The sequence below is a fragment of the Macrobrachium nipponense genome, chromosome 4, assembly GCF_015104395.2.
Source record: "Macrobrachium nipponense isolate FS-2020 chromosome 4, ASM1510439v2, whole genome shotgun sequence".
NCBI classification, from domain to species: Eukaryota; Metazoa; Arthropoda; class Malacostraca; order Decapoda; family Palaemonidae; genus Macrobrachium; species Macrobrachium nipponense.
Window position 1 is genome coordinate 26,450,529 of NC_061100.1, and position 7,923 is coordinate 26,458,451.

Consider the following 7,923-nt stretch of genomic DNA (forward strand, 5'->3'; position numbering starts at 1 on the left):
CTATGATACATCGCCTTTCTAGGGCAGTGGTTCTTTTAAACTACTGTAGGGCGTCATCAATATCCAGGGGAGGCAAGATCCCCAGGGAAGAGAAAAAAAAATGCTCTAATTATATTCGTCATCCTCTTAACAAGAGCGAGGAAGCAATATTCAGAATTTTGTGGAAAAATGCAAAGGTCTTGCCTCATAGCGTTAGTTTCCTATAGCCTACTACGCTAGCTAGACTATCTTGTTTTTATTTTTTTTTTCTTTAAATCTGAGAGGGAATTTTACTCATAGAAGCAAAGGGGGCGTTCTGGGAATGCCCAGCTCTTAGAGGGGGCGTGGTCATAAACAGGTGGATAACCTCTGTTAATGCAGTTATATGTAAATTTAATATTCTAAGGATTTACGTGATGCTAAAGGGATATATTTAACTATTGCTGGTTCACTTAAAGTAGATCCTTGTGTCAGCTCTATGCCTACGAGACATCTGTTTGGCGTCTGCTGACTGGCTGGAAGCTGCCTACCTCCTGGCTTCAGCCAATCAGCGGCCGACAACAAACGTCTTGTAAGGATACGGCTCATCCCAGAATCTCCCTTAAGTGAACCAGCTATTGTCACACGAAAAGAGGGAAGAGAAAAAGGTTGTAATATTAGTTTTTCTCAAGTTTTTGATTGGACTAGAAGAATTCAACTCTAGGGTCAATAGAATATGCTTGGAATCCCCCCCCCCCCCCCCCCCCCCCCCCCCCCCCCCCACCCACCTCTCTCTCTCTCTCTCTCTCTCTCTCTCTCTCTCTCTCTCTCTCTCTCTCTCTCTGTGATTCGGGAAAATTGTTTGCTACAAAAGGACAAGAATTACCATAATGTCTCTTTAAAGTAACAAATGAAATAAAAAGATACGAACGTAAATGCCTTAATTACCTCTCTCTCTCTCTCTCTCTCTCTCTCTCTCTCTCTCTCTCTCTCTCTCTCTCTCTCTCTCTCTCTCCCCTGAGAATAGCGTGCACTACATAAAAAACAAATCACCATAACGTTTCTGTAAAAAGATATCAAAGGAAATGTTGTAATTAACTCTCTCTCTCTCTCTCTCTCTCTCTCTCTCTCTCTCTCTCTCTCTCTCTCTCTCTCTCTGTCGTGAGAATAATTTCTACACCGAACATAGAATTACCATAATGATTCTGTAAAAGGATATGAGTGTATGCACATCAATTAACAACTCCTCTCTCTCTCTCTCTCTCTCTCTCTCTCTCTCTCTCTCTCCCTAATGACCTCCCGTACACAAGCAAAGCCTAACACTTCCGATATCTTTCTCTTCAAGTTCTCAGCCCAGCAGGAATTCCAACTCCATAAAACGAAGTCAATGGCCCGAGTTAAGGAGGAAGCTTCTTATGGCAATTAAGTGAAAGAAGTTATAACTCTTTCGAATATGCCTTCCTAGGGAATGTTGCAATAATAACAGTGAATGTGCTGGTTCTTCAGGACTCTGGTTCAAGTTTTGCACAAGCCCTTGCATGTTCATACATTCCCTAGTATGTATGTATAGATAAATATATGTATGTTTTATATATATATATATATATATATATATATATATATATATATATATATATATATATATATATATATATATATATATATATATATATATATATATATATATATATATATATATATATATATATATATATTATATATATTATATATATATATATATATATATATATAAACACAGAAGATTAAGAAATACATAGCTTTCAAATTTTTCAATAAAAAAATAGTACTTATTCAATGTTTTTCAACTTGGCTTTCACTCAAAAAATAGCAGGTATATTATGTATTTCTGTATATTTACATAATCCAACCTTTCAAAACTAATGCCAAGGCATTATATTGAAGCAATTGTATGTTCCTTAACAAACCCCAGAATTCGACATGAAATATCTGGGAGAAATAGGACACAGAAAATTCAAATAAAATAACAAGACATAAAGAGAAATACAATAACTTGTTAGAAGACGAAATACAAAATGAAAAATTCAAGTCAGAGTCAAAAGACATTATATAAAATAGTGGCTGTATGTTTGTTCATCTCTTTTAAATGGCTTTTGGATGAAGCCGAATTTGAGCATATTATCAGATATTTATTTGACAAGGTCAGAAACTGACTGAAAATGTTGTAGTGTATTACAATGCTTCATAATCCATTCATTGTTTGTTCGTATTCTTAAATGCGTGTGAGGGCGTGTGTGTTTAGTTTCCTGGGGTTGGAGGTGGGGGGCAGGGGTTAGGTAGAGGGTTTATTGGTGTTAGTATAGGATTTGCATTGGCTTATGTGAAGATGATTACTTATTGGAAAAAAAACAATTAGAGGTAAATTTACAGCATTCTTTTACAAAAGAGAAAAACTTAATTTGCGTTTTACTCCCTTAACACTATTCATCATGCAGTTTAATACATTTTTATCAATTCATCTATTTATTCATTACTTTTTTTTATCTCTTAATAAGTGGGATATCTTCTTTCTGTATCTCTCTTCACTTCCAATTACTTATTCCTAATAAATATTCAGTAGCCCCATTGGTGGGTTCGTTCCATATGAATAGGTTTACAATACCCTATTTAAGGCTTATATCTTAAAATATTTCGCTAATATTCAAATAACTAAGTAATTACAGAAAGCAATCATAGATCCAGATAGCTATGAGAACCCCTTAGTTCATCATGAACGAACCGATCTGAAAAATCCGGCGCACATCCGTACTCTTTTGTTAAAAGGAAGGAATAGAAATAAATGTAAAAATAATTATAGCAAATGACCCTAGATAACTCTCAGGTTTACGACCACCGAAGTCGTCAGGAGTCAAATGACTTTTGAAAGAAAAATCTCACTTCACGGAAACGACCGATTTAGAAATGTGACAAAAATGACATTATGGCTTTTGGGGAGATGATGACATGAGAGTTTTTTGTTTTTAAGAAAAGAAACCTCTCTCTCTCTCTCTCTCTCACTTACGCCTTTTTTGGGGGTAAGGTTGAATTGCCTTTGAGAAAGGAACTCTCTCTCTCTCTCTCTCTCTCGTCTCCTCTCATCTCTCTCTCACTCTCACCCCCTCTCTCTCTCTCTCTCTGTTAAGTAACAGTAGCACTTAGTCATTTTTCATTTAGGTAGAATGAGCTGTGATGGGAAATTCTCAGATTACCAAATATACATCCCTTTTATACATAAACTTCGTTGAAAATAAGGAAAGGTAATGTTTGCACATTCAATAAGTTAACAGTCTACAAAACTGATTAGATTAGGGGGGGAGGGGGTGTCTGTTTCATTTTCCTTTTAATCAAATATTTACTTTTTGTTAATATATAAATCCTCTTCCATGAGTTGTGGAACCAGAAAATATCAAATACTTTGAATTTCTTTTTAATATCAGGTGATACGAAAATTAATCTAACACTGAGTTGATGTTTGTTTGGATATCCAATAGTTTGAGCTTCCAGTACACGTCAGATGGTGCACTGTAGGTATTTACTAATAGTTATTTGTAGCGTCCCATGATTTTGCCTTTTACCCTACCTCCATTCCAGCTTCATTCTTCAGTTTTGCTGTTCAACATCTAACTTTTAGTTTTTATTGTAAGTGCGATGTTTCATCTCATTTCTATAACTATATCCTCGTATTTATAGTTCTTTTTTGTATATATTTAACTACTTCACTTTCATAAACATTGAATGGCCTGAAGTGACTCCCAGTACTTTGCTAGTTAGTCTAAATATCATATAATCAAATTACACAAGCTGTCAAGTGTTTGCTTTATTCATTTTCTGATAAAATACCAAATAAACAAAGAAAGAGATTATCTTTGACGTTACTCAAGCAGGCGGACGACCAGCTCACAGTCTCTTCCTAAACAGCAGGAACAACTGACTCACGAGATGCGCAAGGTTTAATCTAACTGACGCTTCTTACGAAATCTGTCAACAACTCGCGAACACTACATCAGGTCACGTTCGTCGTTCAGTACATGAATAATGATCCCACGCCAATCGCAGTTTGTAACGAGAGCAAAACATTCATACTCGTGACAAGGGAATTCCGTAACAGATGTTGCAGAGGTCAGCACCTTTACCTGGGTGACGTCAGTGGTTTGTGGCAAATGAGATTCGGTTTAGCTACTGATTCGTCATGGTATATCTTCGAGACTTTGCAAATTGTCAAACGGATACTGACGTTTTTGAGAGCATGTAAAAGTTATCTCAGCAAACATAGTCAAGATATCGCCTTTACAGACATGCTAATTGAAAGTGAAATATATATATATATATATATATATATATATATATATCTATATATATATATCTATATATATATATATATATATATATATATATATATATATATATATTATATATATACTATAGAGCTAGGGATTAAATGTTCAACTTTTGCATATTTTGCATCTACAAATTATCCCACACACATCGAAACTACACATTGATCGTCTGAAATATGGTTCAATGCTCAGGCCGGGTAATACAACCGATCCTATTGGCATCTTTCATTTTGGAGAACTCCGTCCTGAACGAGTAGAAGCCGCTCTTTCAGTGGTCAATAGAAGACGGTCTGCCTTTGGTTGGTAGAAGACAACATATCTTCTACTAAACGTAGACGCTCTTGGCACATTGATGACAAGGTTGACGATAAAGCTAAAAAAATGAGAGAGAGAGAGAGAGAGAGAGAGAGAGAGAGAGAGAGAAGAGAGAGAGAGAGTGAGAGAGAGAGAGAGAGAGAAACAGCAATTGTGGGAACTCATGCATAAAAATGAAGATAGTCTCGTCGTCTCAAAAATCATATTATCTATAATGGATGAAAGATGTATATTAATAGACTGGCAGGTGACTGCCTTTGATAGGAGCTAGCCATAAAATAAGAGAATGTTTTCGTAGTTAAAGAAACAACTTTTCAGAAATAAATGGAATAAATAAAACATTCGCTAATTATTGGAGCGTAGTCTCTCAGACGTTTGAAAATTTTTAAATATATATTATTGTGCTCCTTCAGTAAAGAAATATATCTAAAGTTTGCCTTGAAGTTTATTTAGTTTTAGCGATTTGAAGTTATAACGAGATCATGCAAGCAAGCATCGTGACTGTAAACTGAATTAATAGTGGAAATTGTATAAAAAAAAAAATATAAGTTTCTTTAGCAACTACATTTAAAAATTATTGTTTTTTCATTGTTGCTTAATGTGAAAACAGTAATTAGAAAAAAAATAGAGAAGAACCTTTATAAAATCAACGTAGCTGAGGCAGCAATTACTTTTAATAATGACATCTTGAAAAGTGTATTTACATCAAGCATATTATTATTATTATTATTATTATTATTATTATTATTATTATATTATCATTATTATTATTATTATTATTATTATTATTATTATTATTTTTTTTTTTTTTTTTTTTTTTTTTTTTGCTCTATCACAGTCCTCCAATTCGACTGGGTGGTATTTATAGTGTGGGGTTCCGGGTTGCATCCTGCCTCCTTAGGAGTCCATCACTTTTCTTACTATGTGTGCCGTTTCTAGGACCACACTCTTCTGCATGAGTCCTGGAGCTACTTCAGCCTCTAGTTTTTCTAGATTCCATTTTCAGGGATCTTGGGATCGTGCCTAGTGCTCCTATGATTATGGGTACAATTTCCACTGGCATAGCCCATATCCTTATTTCTATTTTCAGATCTTGATACTTATCCATTTTTTCCCTCTCTTTCTCTTCAACTCTGGTGTCCCATGATATTGCGAAATCAATGAGTGATACTTTCTTCTTGATTTTGTCAATCAACGTCACGTCTGGTCTGTTTGCACGTATCACCCTATCTGTTCTGATACCATAGTCCCAGAGGATCTTTGCCCGATCGTTTTATATCACTCCCTCAGGTTGGTGCTCGTACCACTTATTACTGCAAGGTAGCTGATGTTTCTTGCACAGGCTTCAGTGGAGGGCTTTTGCCATTGAATCATGCCTCTTTTTGTACTGGTTCTGTGCAAGTGCCGGGCATTCACTTGCTATGTGGTTTATGGTTTCATTTTTCGTATTGCACTTCCTACATATGGGAGAGATGTTATTTCCGTCTATTGTTCAATGAACACATTTAGTTCTTAGGGCCTGATCTTGTGCCGCTGTAATGATTCCCTCAGTTTCCTTCTTGAGCTCTCCCCTCTGTAGCCATTGCCATGTGTCATCGCTGTCTAGTTCTTTAGTCTGTCTCATGTATTGTCCATGCATTGGTTTGTTGTGCCAGTCCTCTGTTCTGTTTGTCATTGTCCTGTCTCTGTATATTTCTGGGTCTTCGTCTACTTTTATCAATCCTTCTTCTCATGCACTCTTTAGCCACTCGTCTTCACTGTTTTCAGATATTGCCCCAGTGCTCTGTTTTCGATGTTGGCGCAGTCGTCTATACTTAGTAGTCCTCTCCCTCCTTCCTCTCGTGTTATGTATAGTCTGTATTTGCTCTTGGGTGTAGTGCTTTGTGTATTGTCATAGGTTTCCTGGTTTTCTGATCTATGCTGCGGATTCTGCCTTCGTCCATTCCACTATTCCTGCGGCTTTTATCATATTTCTACCATTGAGTTTTGACTTGAGTATCACCTTGAGTCTCTGCATATATTCTTTCCTGATCGTGTCCTTCATCTCTTGGTGTTTTATATCCCCTCCTTCCATTATTCCCAGGTATTTGTATCCTGTCTCATCTATGTGGTTGATGTTGCTCCCATCTGGTAGCTTTATTAATTAATATTATTATTATTATTATTATTGTTATTATTATTATTATTATTATTATTATTATTTTTTTTTTTTTTTATTTATTTATTTTTTTTTTTTGCTCTATCACAGTCCTCCAATTCGACTGGGTGGTATTTATAGTGTGGGGTTCCGGGTTGCATCCTGCCTCCTTAGGAGTCCATCACTTTTCTTACTATGTGTGTCGTTTCTAGGATCACACTCTTCTGCATGAGGCCCGGAGCTACTTCAGCCTCTAGTTTTTCCAGATTCCTTTTCAGGATCTTGGATCGTGCCTAGTGCTCCTATGATTATGGGTACGATTTCCACTGGCATATCCCATATCCTTCTTATTTCTATTTTCAGATCTTGATACTTATCCATTTTTTCCCTCTCTTTCTCTTCAACTCTGGTGTCCCATGGTATTGCGACATCAATGAGTGATACTTTCTTCTTGACTTTGTCAATCAACGTCACGTCTGGTCTGTTTGCACGTATCACCCTATCTGTTCTGATACCATAGTCCCAGAGGATCTTTGCCCGATCGTTTTATATCACTCCCTCAGGTTGGTGCTCGTACCACTTATTACTGCAAGGTAGCTGATGTTTCTTGCACAGGCTTCAGTGGAGGGCTTTTGCCATTGAATCATGCCTCTTTTTGTACTGGTTCTGTGCAAGTGCCGGGCATTCACTTGCTATTTTGTTTATGGTTTCATTTTTCGTATTGCACTTCCTACATATGGGAGAGATGTTATTTCCGTCTATTGTTCAATGAACACATTTAGTTCTTAGGGCCTGATCTTGTGCCGCTGTAATGATTCCCTCAGTTTCCTTCTTGAGCTCTCCCCTCTGTAGCCATTGCCATGTGTCATCGCTGTCTAGTTCTTTAGTCTGTCTCATGTATTGTCCATGCATTGGTTTGTTGTGCCAGTCCTCTGTTCTGTTTGTCATTGTCCTGTCTCTGTATATTTCTGGGTCTTCGTCTACTTTTATCAATCCTTCTTCTCATGCACTCTTTAGCCACTCGTCTTCACTGTTTTCAGATATTGCCCCAGTGCTCTGTTTTCGATGTTGGCGCAGTCGTCTATACTTAGTAGTCCTCTCCCTCCTTCCTCTCGTGTTATGTATAGTCTGTATTTGCTCTTGGGTGTAGTGCTTTGT